The following is a 14503-nucleotide window of genomic DNA, read 5'->3' as shown; positions in this document are numbered from 1 at the left end:
ATTTAAACTCTTGCTCCATAAAATTAAAGTAACTATAGTGGGAGACCTAGAGATTACCTTTGTTTGTTTAAGCCACTGTTATTTGGGTTTTTTGTTTTGCAAAGTCAAATGTAAACCTGAGGGAAGAAGAGCCTGGGCCTGATGGAGCCCCAGGGAAATCACTACCGCTGCCGGTGTTTGCAGGTCGCAGGGAGCCAGGCCTGGGCGAGGTGTGTCTCGATGCCAGAGCTGGCAGTACAGAAGGTGGTGGGCCACCCCTGGTGCTGCTCAGCATGGTGGATCATTTCAACCGAATCGGCAAGGTTGGAATCCAGAAACGCGTTGTTGGTGTGTTTTGGGGGTCGTGGCAAAAGAAAGTACTTGATGTATTGAACAGTTTTGCAGTTCCTTTTGATGAAGATGACAAAGACAATTCTATGTGGTTTTTAGACCATGATTATTTGGAAAACATGTATGGAATGTTTAAGAAAGTCAATGCCAGAGAAAGAATAGTTGGCTGGTACCACACAGGCCTGAAAATACACAAGAATGGCATTACCATCAATGAACTCATGAAAAGATACTATCCTAACTCGGTATTGATCATTATTGACGTGAATCCAAAGGACCTAGGGCTGCCCACAGAAGCATACATTTCAGTGGAAGAAATCCAAGATGATGGAACTCCAACCTTGAAAACATTTGAACATGTGACCAGTGAAATTGGAGCAGAGTAAGCTGAGGAAGTTGGAGTTGAACACTTGTTACGAGACATCAAAGACACAACACAACGGTGGGCACTCTGTCCCAGCGGATCACAAACCGGGTCCATGGTTTGAAGGGACTGAACTCCAAGCTTCTGGATATCAGGAGCTACCTGGAAAAAGTAGCCACAGGCAAGCTGCGCATCAACCACCAGATCATCTACGACCTGCAGGACGTCTTCAACCTGCTGCCAGATGTTAGCCTGCAGGAGCCTGTTAAAGCCTTTTACCTGAGGACCAATGACCAGATGGTGGTAGTGTACTTGGCCTCACTGATCCATTCTGTGGGCCTCACTGATCCATTCTGTGGTCGCCCTGCACAACCTCATCAACAACAAGATTGCCAACCAGGATGGAGACAAGAAAGAAGGGCAGGAGAAAAAAGAGAGCAAAAAGATAGAAAAGCTGACAAGGGGAAAGATAAAGATAAGGAAAAGAGTGATGTAACGAAAGAGCAGAAAAAGTAAAACGTGTATTAAATAGCTTTTTTATGCCTGTAGTCCCAACATTTTGGGAGGCCAGGGCAAGTGGATCACCCAAGGTCGGGAGCTCGAGACCAGCCTGACCAACATGGAGAAACCCCGTCTCTACTAAAAATACAAAATTCGCTGGGCATGGTGGCACATGCCTGTAATCCAGCTACCCAGGAGGCTGAGGCCAGAGAATCGTTTGAACCTGGGAGGCATAAGTTGAAGTGAGCCAAGATCACACCATTGCACTCCAGCCTGGGCAACAAAAGCGAAACTCCATCTCAAAAAGATAAATAAATAAAATAAATAAATAAAAATAAAAAGTTTTCATGGTTTCAAAGTTTCATTTCCCTTATAAGGAAATTGAAAAATACTGGAAAGTTTAAAGGAGAAAAAACTTATGTGCAATCCTGCCATTAAGTAATAACTACTATTAATATTTGTATATATTTACTCAAATTTTTATATCTATATTATCATTTTTAATATCTACTTATATCATCATGTGGATATGACAATTTTCTCAATTACTCTCCTGTGGTTACCAATTCTTGCCCTTATAAATAATGTTGCAATGAATGCCTTTGAATATATACATCTTGGTTGAAATTTTAGCTCTCTCCATAAAAGATATTCTTATGGGCATTATAAAAGCATTAAGGCTTTTGATCAGTACTGCCAAATCACTTACTGGAAGTATTTTTCAAATTGCAACTTCACTCAATGGTCTGTGCGAATGACTGTCTCACATTAATGGTTTTTTAGATCTGTGCTAATTGTATGTAAAAAAAAAAAGCATCTCTTTTTACTTTGCATTTTTCACTATTAGAGAAGTTGAAATATTTAAATATCTCTATTAGTCTTTTATTCTTCTGTAAAGTATCTCTTTTGTCATTTATCTATTTTTGTGGAATTTTATATATAGTTATATAGATATATTAGACAGATATAAGTATCTTCCATATTTTTAATTTATTGTTTCAAAATTAGAAATATGCATAAGCTAACATTCAAAGCAATCAAATTTCCATGATTCACCATTTTGCATTATTAAGATACTCTATCATTAGAGCGAAAAATGTAAATGACTTTTAGCTATCTAGATGGAAAACAATTTGTAAATACCAAGAATTGTAATTATCATATAAACACATTAGAGACAAATATGAAAACAATCCTGTACCTGGTAAATTCCTTAAACCGAATGGTAAGTAATGCACAACTTTCTATTTACAGACCACAGAAGTATAGATTATACCACAAATGAATGCATTACAGGCCAGGCACAGTGGCTCACGCCTGTAATCCTAACACTGTGGGAGGCGGAGGAAGGCAGATTGCTTGAGCCCAGGAGTTTCAGACCAGCCTAAGCAACATAGCGAGACCCTGTCTCTATTTTTTTAATAGAATAAATAAATAAATACAGTATAAAGATTGCAGAAACTAAGAATGACGAGGCATGTTTTCTTTTTTTCACTACTAAGAAAAGAGTCACTGCCTTTAGCACAGTGACTTTGGATTTCTTCCTTATGCTAGAACTAAGCAATATTCACCATTTCATTCCTCCTTCTGCTGCTTATTCTATCTTAGCCTCTTGGGCAATTCATGCTATAGGATATTAATAGAGATAAACTGGCTACTCTTTCTCCCTTCCCTTCAGTGATATACATATTGCCATAATGCCCTAGCCAGTATCCATAAAAACTAGCAACCTAGGATACTTCCTAGCCTTGCATATACAACAATCTTTTCTACCAAGTTGTTTCAGGAGTAGGCTGTAAAACTCCAACTTTAGAATGCAAATATTTCCAGGAAGCTACTGGGAAAAATCGTAGCTTAACTAGCAGTATAAAAATGGTACGAAAGAAATCATTCTGAAGTTTAGATATCTGGTTCTGTCACTTATCAGCTTTGTGACCTCGGTAAACTAAGTTACATAATCTTCCTGAGCTTCAGTTTATTTGTTTTCCTTATGGGATGATTGGGGAGATTGAATTAACAGAGGTGAGATATGTAGAAAAATGTACCCAGTGCCTGACACAGAAAACTTCAATATGAGGGCTTCTTTTCTTTCCCAACTGTTTTGCCAGCACTTTGGAAATGAATAGATGCCACTAGGAGGCAGCAATGGCACACAAAGAACTAATTATCATGTGCACGTGCATGCGCAGACACACACACACACACACACACACACTCACATGCATACGCATGGGCACATACACAAAGCACACACACTCAAACCACATACACAAATCCACATGCATGCCACACATACCACATATATACTCACACTCACACAAAAGCAACAAATATTTGCACAGCAACCACATATACACCCACACACAGACATACTGGCACACACATGCACACAGCTCAAGCTGTTTTCTTTCCTTTTCTTTCTTTTATCTTTTTAATCTTTTATTGAGAGATTAAAGCAGGGAATGATCCTCAGGTTAATAGATAGGAAATGTCACTGAGGAATAGTATTTATTATTAAGTTTGGGGCACAGGAAAGAGATCCTATATATTGAAAGATTGGTCCATGTATTAGAAACGAGAGAATTATGTTATAAACTTCATGCAGAAATATAGCATAAGAGATACGTGAAAACATTGATTCCTTTGCATTTAGAACGCCGTCCTGCCATAAACCAAGAGAAAAAAGATGGTCATTGAGAAGCACCTTCAGGGACCTACTTGTCTTGGAAGAAGACCTCCCTAGCCATGTGCATTTATAGAGTGTATAGTTATATAGTTATATGCATTTGTAGAGTTACAGTTATATAGTATAGAGTTCATTTAGTCTATGATTGCTAGGTGAGTAATATTACTTTGGGAAGATTCAGTTCAACTGTGCAAAAATAGAGGATGGGCGGGGCGCAGTGGCTCACGCCTGTAATCTCAGCACTTTGGGAGGCCGAGGCGGGCGGGTCGCGAGGTCAGGAGATCGAGACCATCCTGGCTAACACGGTGAAACCCCGTCTCTACTAAAAATACAAAAAATTAGCCAGGCGTGGTGGCGGGCACCTGTAGTCCCAGCTACTCAGGAGGCTGAGGCAGGAGAATGGCATGAACCCGGGAGGCGGAGCTTGCAGTGAGCCGAGATTGCGCCACTGCACTCCAGCCTGGGCAACAGAGCGAGACTCCATCTCAAAAAAAAAAGGAGGATGATAACCAGCTCCTTATGGTTGTGGTTCTTTCTTCACTAGGCTACCTGTGGCGGTTAGTACTTCCTGTACCATCTCCAGCAGGGGGAGATCACTGCAAACTATGGCTAGGGAGGGTACAGCACAACTGTGATGACAGGCAACCTGGTGATCAAGCATTTAAGAAGAAAAACACTTGAAAAAGGGAATCTACTTATGGCACAAAATAGACCACATAATCACTAAATAGAGGGGTTGCAATTGGGCAGTTTCTACCGATGGACTCCTCAAATCCAAATTGCCTCTTCCAATTACAAAAATAGCAGATTTTTATTTCTGTGAAAATACCATTAAATGAGAGGAATCAGGACTATCGTCTAAGCTCTAAAGTCTGCTCTGATTATTTTTCAGTGATCCAAACCTATCCAGCAGCCTAAAATGCCTTCCAGTGAACAAAACGGCACAAAACACAACCTTCAACAAACTTGCCATATCCCAGGAGCTTCTTTGTAGAATAGGCTGGGGAAGGGAGGAGTGTTGGAAAAGTGCTAAGGGTTTAAAACAGAAGTGCTGAGGTGTCAAAGTTAGGCATGCTGACTATCTGGTGCTATCAAAATGCAGACCTAATTATTGTGTATATGAGTAGTGTATGTGTACATAAATATGTGTACGTATTTCCTAGCTCTGTCTGTTGAAGAGGACCTAGAAGCAGTGATGCCTCTGTATCAATGAGCACTACACCCAGACACAATGCAGACCTTGATTTCTTTTTTTTTTTTTTTAAGACAGAGTCTCACTCTGTCACCCAGGCTGGAGTGCAGTGGTGAAATCTCGGCTCACTGCAAGCTCCGCCTCCCGGTTCACATCATTCTTCTGCCTCGGCCTCCCGCGTAGCTGGGACTACAGGCGCCCGCCACCACGCCCGGCTAATTTTTTGTATTTTTAGTAGAGACGGGGTTTCATCATGTTAGCCAAGATGGTCTCGATCTTCTGACCTCGTGATCTACCCGCCTCAGCCTCCCAAAGTGCTGGGATTACAGGCGTGAGCCACCACGCCCCGCCCAGACCTTCATTTCTAAACACCGTTATCTTCAGTTCATTGGGGAAATGGCTGAGGTTTAGAAAGCTGAGGTTTACAAATTATGACAAGCTTGGAGTATTGTGTTTTAACCAAAAGCATGGTGGTGCACACCAGTTGTCCCAGCTACTGGGGAGGCTGAGGCAGGAGAATTGCTTGAAGCCAGGAGGCAGAGGCTGCAGTGAACGAAGATCGTGCCACTGCACTCCAGCCTGGCTACAGAGTGAGACTCCGCCTCAAAAAAAAAAAAAAAAAAGAAGTGGTGGAGCAAGATGGCCACATAGAGAGACCTCCAGTGATCATCCCCCTCACAGGAACACCAAATAGAACAACCATCCATGCAAAAAAGCGCCGTCATAACCAAAAATCCCTGTACCTGGCTTTAAAATTATATCAAGGAAAGAGGCATTGAAGAGGCTGGGAAAGACAATCTCGAGTTGTCGACACCACCCCTCGCTCATCCCCATCAGTGGCCATGTGGTGCAGAGGGAGAATCTGTGTGCTTGGGGGGCGGGGAGTGTGAACTGTTTGTTGGACTTTGCATTGGAATTCAGTGCTGTCTGTCACAGCAGAAAGCCACACAGGGCAGAATTCACCTAGTAACCACGAGGGAGCATTTAGACCAGCCCTAGCTGGAAAAGAATCATCCATCCCAGCAGCCAGACAGAACTTGAGTTCCAACTAGCCCCGCCACCATGGGGTAAAGTGCTCTGGGGTCCTAAATAAACTTGAAAGGTGGTCTAGGCCACAAGGACTGAAATTCCTAGGCAAGTCCTAGTGCTGTGCTGGGCTGGAGCCAGTGGTCTTTTTGTGCACACAACCTGTGAGACACCAGCTGGGGTGGCCAAGGGTGTGCTTGTGTTACCCCTCCCACGACCTCAGGCAGCACAGCTCGCAGCTCCAGGAGAGACTACCTCCTTCTGCCTGGGGAGAGGAGAGGGGAGGGTAAAGAGAACTTTGTCTTGCAACTTGCATTCCAGCTCAGTCACAGTAGAATAGGGCACCAGGCTGAATCCTGAGGTCCCCGTTCCAGGCCCTATCTGCTGGACAACGTTTCTTGACACACTCTAGCCACTGCCTTAAAGAGAAGTACCAGTTCCGGCAGGATTCATTACCGGATGATCCAAGAGTCCTCGGACTTGAATTAACACCACCAGTTGCCAGGCAGTACTCACCACAAGACTTGAGTGAGATACCGCGCCATGCCGACTTCAGGTGTGACCCAGCACATTTCCAGCTGTGGTGGTCACAGGGAGAGACTCCTTCTACTTGAGGAAAGGAGAGGAAAGAGTAAAGGGGCTTTGTCTTGCAGCTTGGGTACCAAGTCGGCCATAGTGGGATAGAGCACAAAGCAGGATCCTGGGGTCCCTGATTCCAGGCCTTGGCCCCTGTGTGGCATTTCTGGACTTGCTCTAAGCCAGAGGGGAGCACAGTGCCATGAAGGAAGAGACTCAAGCCTGGCAGCCTTTACCACAAGCTGACTGAAGAGCTCTTGGGCCTTGAGTGAACATCACTGGTAGCCAGGCAGTGATCACTGCAGGCCTGGGATGGTGGTGACCAGGGGGAGAGACTCCTTCTCCTTGAGGGAAGAAGATGGAAGAGTAGGAAGGACTTCATCTTGCGGTTTAGGTGCCAGCTCAGGCGCAGTGGAAAGAGCACCAGGTAGATTCTTAAGGTTCCCAAGTCCAGGCCCTGCCCGGACAGCATTTCTGGACCTGCCCTGGGCTTAGGGAGAGCTCACCACCCTGAAGGGAGGGACACAAGCCTGGCTGGATTCACCACCTGTTGACTAAAGAGCCTTTAGGCCTTGAGTGAACAACAGACGGTAGCCAGGCAAGACCCAGTGCCGTGCTGGCTTCAGGTCTGACCTAGTACAGTCCCAGTTGTTGAGTCCACAAGGCTGCTTGTGTCACCCAGCTCCAAGCAGTTCAGCATGGAGAGAGAGACTCTGTCTGGGTGAAAGTAAGAGAAGAGAGCAAGAGTCTTTACCTGGTAATCCAGGGAATTCTCTTGGATCTTACTTAAGACCACCAAAGTGATACCTTAAGAGCTCTGCAAGAGTCATCATTGCTGGGCTTAGGGTTCTCCTAGTGCACATATGGTTGCAGTGACCAAAGACTTAGATCACAACACTCAGTTGCCTTTGAATACTTGGAAAGCCTTCCCAACAAACAAGCCCAGACTGCAAAGACTACAATAAATACCTAACTCTTTAATGCCCAGACAACAATTAATATCCATAAGCATCAAAACCATGCTGGAAAACATGACCTCACCAAATGAACTAAATAAGGCAACAGTGACCTATCCTAAAGAGAGAGAGATATGTGACCTTTCCTACAGAGAATTCAAAATAGCTGTTTTGAGCTTCCTCAAAAGTCAGGATAATACAAAGAAGGAATACAAAAGATAATACAAAATTCAGAAAAGTACAAAGAAGGAATTCAGAGTCCTGGGCCGGGCACGGTGGCTCACACCTGTAATATCAGCACTTTGGAAGGCCGAGGCAGGCGGATCACCTGAGGTCGGGAGTTCAAGACCAGCCTGACCAACATGGAGAAACCCCATCTCTACTGAAAATACAAAATTCACTGGGTGTGGTGGCGCATGCCTATAATCCCAGCTACTTGGGAGGCTGAGGCAGGAGAATTGCTTGAACCCGGGAGGCAGAGGTTGTGGTGAGCCAAGATCGCACCATTGCACTCTAGCCTGGGCAACAAGAGAGAAACGCTGTCTCAAAAAAAAAAATTTTTTTTTAAATAAAATTAGGAAGTACCCAAAGGATATGGAGACATATCAAAAAGACACATGAGCCACTTGAAGTGGCTCCCACTGATCAATTCTGTGACAACTCAAGCATCAAAATAATTAATTATATTAGTGAATCATAACTCACTGAATAAGGATCCATGTGTTCACACTAATATTAATTAACTAATTAATTTGGGGAAATGGGAAAGTACTCCCTTACAGCAGAATGAGAAATAATAAATGTAGAAGGAGTGATAAATTTAAAAATTACTTGTTGGCAACCATCACAAAAACAATTGATTTAGGTAAAAATCTAAAACTACTGGATGAAAATTTGATGAAAAACAGGATATCCACATAGTTGTGAAGTATCTCCCCATGAGATACTGATTAATTAATTACAAAGGACAATATAGTAAGATTACAATGTAGAAATCTGGCAGACATCAGATTTCTAGCCAAGTAATCATAGTTAACATTACCAATAGTAATGGCATAAATTGATATCATGTACTTCCTGATATGATGCACTAGGAAGATTACAATCTCACTTCTCTTGTAATCCCGGCAACAATACAACTGAAATCGCATCGTAACATAACTTCAGACAAACCCAAATGATTGTCCTCTACTCTTTAAAAATATTAAGATTGTGAGGGGGCACAGTGTCTCACCCCTGTCATCCCAGCACTTTGAGAGGCCAAGGTGGGCGAATCTCTTGAGGTCATAAGTTCAAGACTAGCCTGGCCAACATGGTGAAACCCTGTCTCAACTAAAAAAAAAAAAAATTAAATAGGCATGGTGGTGGGCACCTGTAATCCCAGCTACTTGGGAAGCTGAGGCAGGAGAAGTTGCAGTGAGTGAGATCGCACCACTGTACTCCAGCCTGGACAACACAGCAAGACTCCATCTCAAATATATATAGATTGTAAGAAAGGAGGAAGAAAAATGGAGGAACTCTTCTAGATCTAAGAAGACTAAAAAGCAGGGCCATCTCATCTACAGTGGAGAATTAGATGCCACTTGAGAAACAATTTCTAATATACTAGATGCTTGGCACCAAGTGACCAGGCAGTTACAGCCACCCATCACCAGCTATATTCTGTCATACCCACCAAGTCATGAGGTCAAGTGTGCCTAGCAACAACTCATGATAAGATGATAATGGATATACCCTGAAGCTACGTGATCAGAAGGTCAAAACTCCACATCATCCATCACTGTTGTACTAATGACATTCCTAAGTGCACATCTATAGCCATATGACCCCATATGATCCCGTAGGACCAGCTTAGAGCGGAGGAAAAAGACTGAGCTTGGTTCATGGATATGAAGGTCTGTACGTATGTGTAGGTAAACAAAAGGATGATAGCTACAATACAGCTTATTCAAAGAGCATCTTGAAAAACAGTGGTGAGAAAAAGTCCTCCCCATGGGAAGAATTTTGGATGGTCATCTTCCTTGTGTGGAAAAAGAAGTGGCTTATGATTAGAATATATATGAACTCATAGGTAGTGGCTTGACAGAGTCTGAGCGGTGAGAAGAAAGATGGGTAGATCAGGTACAAAGAGGACTAGGAGTAGAGGCATGTGAATGAATAAATGGGGTGGGCACAGAGTGTGAAGATCTTTGATGCACATGTTAACTCCCACTAGCAAGGTACTACATAACCAGATAGAGAAAAAGACTCAGCCAGTTGACAGCATCTGGCCTCTAAGACTGGCCACCCCAGTGCTGGCATAATGGCCACATGACTGAAATGGCTATGGTAACAAGGATGGAGATAATTCATAGGCCCAACAGCATGGTCTCCTACTTATATAGATTGATCAGGATGCTGCCTTGGTTGAATGTCCAACCTGGCAAGCAACAGAGACCAGAAGCCAATGTTGAGCCTCCAAGATGACACCATCTCACAAGCAGATCCACTGGCACATAAGGTATCAAGTTGACTGCATTGGACCTACTTCTACTGAAGGAGTACAGATCCATTATGCTGGGAATCAATACTTATTTGGATATGCATTTGTTTTTCCTGCATCACTATCTGAGGACTTATGGAGCTCGAATCCACTGATACAGGATCCCACATAACATTGTACCAGACCAGGTAACCCATTTTATAGTAAAGGAGGTATGACAATAGGCCCCTGACCACAGGACCAACTGATCACATTACCTACCCAACCATCCAGAAGCTGCCAGCTGATAGAACCTTGAAATGGCCTGTTGAAAGCATAATCAAAGCACCAGCTTTGAGATATGATCCTCTATGATGAAGTATATACTTTAAATCAAACATCTTCATTGTCTCCCCAATAGGAACAATACATGGGTCTGGGAATCAAGGATTTGAAGCAGCAGTGGCCAAGTTATTATCTCTCCCCTTGACTCACTTGGGGACACTTATGCTTTTGTTCCACATCTGAAATCTATAAATAGTTTAAAAGGCCTTGTTTCCGAAAGTGAAACACTTCCACTACAGGCACAGCAAGTCCTATTGAACTATAAACTACAGATGGTGCCTGGCAACTTTGGGCTCCTTTTGCCAAGGAACCAGCAAGCAAAGATCTCACCATCTTAGAAAGGGTCATTGACTCTGATCATCAGGAGCAAATAAGGCTGCTGCCTCCTCAGTACTCCTTGATACAATTTTGATTATAAAAATCATAGAAACATCAGAAAGGCATAGAGGCCTTTCAGACCCCTCAAGGATGAAGGTCTTTGTCACACCACCAGAAGAGCCACTGAGACCAACAGAAGAGCCAGCCAAGGGTGAGGAGAATATGAAATGGATGGTGGTGGAGGAAGAAGATGAGTATCAGTTGCAGTTCGAAGGCCAACTGCAGCATCAGGTGTTGTAGTTTATCTCACTAACCTTACTCTACTGAGTTTCACCCAAGAAAAGAGGTCTATCAGAATCCTGGAGGAGCTATTCTCAGAAAGCATACAAAGCAGTGGATCAAGCAAAAAAAAAAAAAGAGTGTATTGTCATGGGTACTGTACTGTGCCATCCAATTTTCCTTTAAGGACTGAAGGGCAATGAATTGAGGGAAGTCACAGGTAAACAGTAAAAAATTGAGGCTCTCTTCCAATAGCCCAAAGGGAATTGAATCATGCCAACAACCACTGAGTGAGCTTAGAAGTGAATCCTCCTCCACTTGACCCTTCAGATAAGACTGCAGCCCTGGCCAACCCCTGACATTCTGTAGAAAATCAATTGACTATAAATGTGTGAGTTTATTTTTGAACTGCCTATTCTCTTACATTGGTCTATGTGTCTGTATTTGTACCAGCTGATTTGATTACTATAGCTTTGTAGTATATTTTGAAGTTAGATAATGTGATGACTGTAGCTTTGTTCTTTTCATTCAAGATTGCTTTGGCTATTCAGGGGCCTTTGTAGTTTCATACAAATTGTTTTTTCTATTTCTGTGAAAAATGTCATTGGAATTTTGATAGGGATTGCACTGAATCTGTAGATCACTTTGGGTAACATGGACATTTTAACAATATTAATTCTTCCAATCTATGAACATTAATATTATTCCATTTATTTGTGTCTTTTTAAATTCCTTTCATCAATATTTTATATTTTTCAGCATACAAGTCTTTCGCTTCCTTGGCTAAATTTCTTCCTAAGTATATATATACATTTTTGTAGCTATGCGAATGGGAGTTTTCTTAGTTTGTTTTTCAGATGGTTTGCTATTAGAGTATAGAAATGCTACTGATTTTTGTATGTTAATTTCATATTCTGGAACTTTACTGAATTTGTTTATTAGTTCCAACATATATTTTAAATTTAAAAACAATAAAATGAATTATGAAGCATTTGCAACAAAAGGTGGGATAATACAAAAATATTCTCTCCCCTTTTTCAGAGCCAATGCAGTGACCATGTGTGGGCAGGAGAAGACATTCTAAATGCTTACTGCCCTCTTTCCATGTCTAGAGCTGTTAGGTAGGATAAGAGAGGTCTATTTTTAAATTGACATGCAACAAGTTAAAGAAAACAATGGTTCTAAAGCTTTGTGCTTTGAGAGGAGGAAACCAGAGCAGATGGTTTTTTGTTTGGCAAAAATCCCTAAATAGGGCTTTTGGTTTAGAAAGGGGAAATACCACAACCTCTCAAACTCCACCTTCAGCACACACACACACACACAACACACACACACACACGCACACACACACATACACAGAGTCTGAAGGAAAGAATTGAGGAAGAAAAAGTAAAATGTTGTTGTTGTTGTTTGTTTGTTTGTTTGTTTTGAGACAGAGTTTCGCTCTTGTCGCCCAGGCTAAAGTGCAATGGCGCCATCTCGACTCACTGCAACCTCCACCTGCCAGGTTCAAGCGATTCTCCTGCCTCAGCCACCCAAGTAGCTGGGGCTACAGGCACCCGCCACCATGCCCAGCTAATTTTTTGTATTTTTCTAGAGACGGGGTTTCACCATGTTGGCCAGGCTGGTCTCGACCTCCTGACCTCAGATGATCCACTTGCCTTGGCCTCCTAAAGTGCTGGGATTACAGGTGTGAGCCACCACACCTGGCCATAAAATTGTTTTTTAAGGTTAAGTAAAGGGAATTTGGAGCTTTTGAATGAAAGCCTAGAAGGGAGGGGAGCCACTCTGGTTTCTGTAAAAGGAGGAGGAGCAGAGAAGCATCTTGGAGAAAAGATCTGGTCCACATCACATGGAATCGGGTTAAGTTCTGAGAAAGAGGCATGGGTGGGGAAATCCTATGGAGAATGCAGATTGTGGAGAAGTGATGGGTAGTACCTAGTGCAGATGGCAAAGGAAATAACTCCAGGACTTTTGTAAAAACAGGCACTAAAGAGTTGGAGCAGTAGCTGGAAGAAAGATGTGAAGTAACAGGGCTTCTTTTTTTAATGGGTGATATTACTGTATATCTGTATGCTGATTGAAGTGTTTCAATAGAAAGGAAAAAATAAACATGGATAAGCATTAATTAGAGGAGTAAAATCCTTAAGTAGGAGAGAGAAAATGGGACCTAGCATATAAAGAGAGGGTTTGTCCTTAGATGTTCATCCATTGTAACCTGACAGAAGGCAGATTCTGTGGTTGCCGATACTGGTAGAATGATGGATTTGGGAGTGGAAAGATTAAAAAAAAATGATCTTTTGATCTTTTCTATTTTCTCAGTGAAATAAGGAGCCAAGTTATCAGCTAAGGGTGAGGAGAAGGAAGGTGGCTTGAGAAAGGTTGAGAAGAGAAATAGCCACTTTAGAGAGTAAGGGAGTGAACAAACTAGAGAAATATAATAGGATTGTCAGGCAGAGCTGGAGGCCCATGTAAAGTTTGTGTTTATGAATTTAAAATGGGACCTATTGGCATGGTTGTGAGTTTCTCTTTTTTTTCCAGCCATGTTCAGTTCCTTAGGTGCAGGCATAAGGAAGGCAGATGGTGCCAGGGATGAGTTTGGCCAGCAAACACTACCAAAGGAGAGAAGAGCAAGGGAGTTGAATATATGCAAAGGAATGACGTCAATGATGGGTCATGGAATTGTAGTGGATACAGAAAAAATTTTTTGGCACTATGTAAACCCAGCATCAAGGATGCAAATTCAGTCCTATTGACCTGGAAGTCCATGCTTACTTCTGTATGGCAATGCTTCTCAAACTTGAGGATGCACAAGAACTATCTGGAAACTATGTCATAAATGCAGAACTCTGGGCCATTCTTAACAATTCTGGGGCACAACACTTGTTCTTTGAAATAAGCAGATAGGTAATAGTAATGGAAGGAGGGGGTCTGTGGCCCATTCTATGAAAAATATTGTATTGCAGGTGTTTTACGTGAAAGTGCTTGAAAGTAGGATTTATTTGTTTGTTTATTTATTTATTTATTTATTGAGATGGAGTCTCACTCTATCGCCCAGGCTGGAATGCGGTGGCACCATCTCAGCTCACTGCAACCTCCACCTCCCAGATTCAAGCAATTTTCTTGCCTCAGTCTCCCGAGTAGCTGGGATTACAGGCCCACATCACCACGCCCAGCTAATTTTTGTATTTTTAGTACAGACAGGGTTTCACCACGTTGCCCAGGCTGCTCTCGAACTCCTGACCTCAGGTGATCCACCTGCCTCTGCCTCCCAAAGTGCTGGGATTACAGGTGTGAGCCACCGCGCCCAGCCAAGATCAGGGTTACGCACAGGAAAAGTGGGACACCCAGACAATTGTTTATACTGTCAACTTCACAGCCATAGAATGATGACGTTCCAAGTATTTGCATTTCTTAACCAAATGACATAACTAAAAGTAAGCTACCATGAAGCTAACACTGCAATGGG

General features: G+C 42.6%; 1 pseudogene; it reads left to right on the top strand.

Moving 5' to 3' along the window:
* Positions 1-219: 219 nt before the first annotated feature.
* Positions 220-1210, top strand: LOC101124454 (26S proteasome non-ATPase regulatory subunit 7-like; annotated as a pseudogene).
* The last annotated feature ends 13293 nt before the right edge of the window (positions 1211-14503 follow it).

Source organism: Gorilla gorilla, chromosome 4 (assembly GCF_029281585.2).
Source record: "Gorilla gorilla gorilla isolate KB3781 chromosome 4, NHGRI_mGorGor1-v2.1_pri, whole genome shotgun sequence".
NCBI classification, from domain to species: Eukaryota; Metazoa; Chordata; class Mammalia; order Primates; family Hominidae; genus Gorilla; species Gorilla gorilla.
Note: the sequence above shows the minus strand (reverse complement) of the source record. Positions and strands in the feature narration are given on the sequence as shown.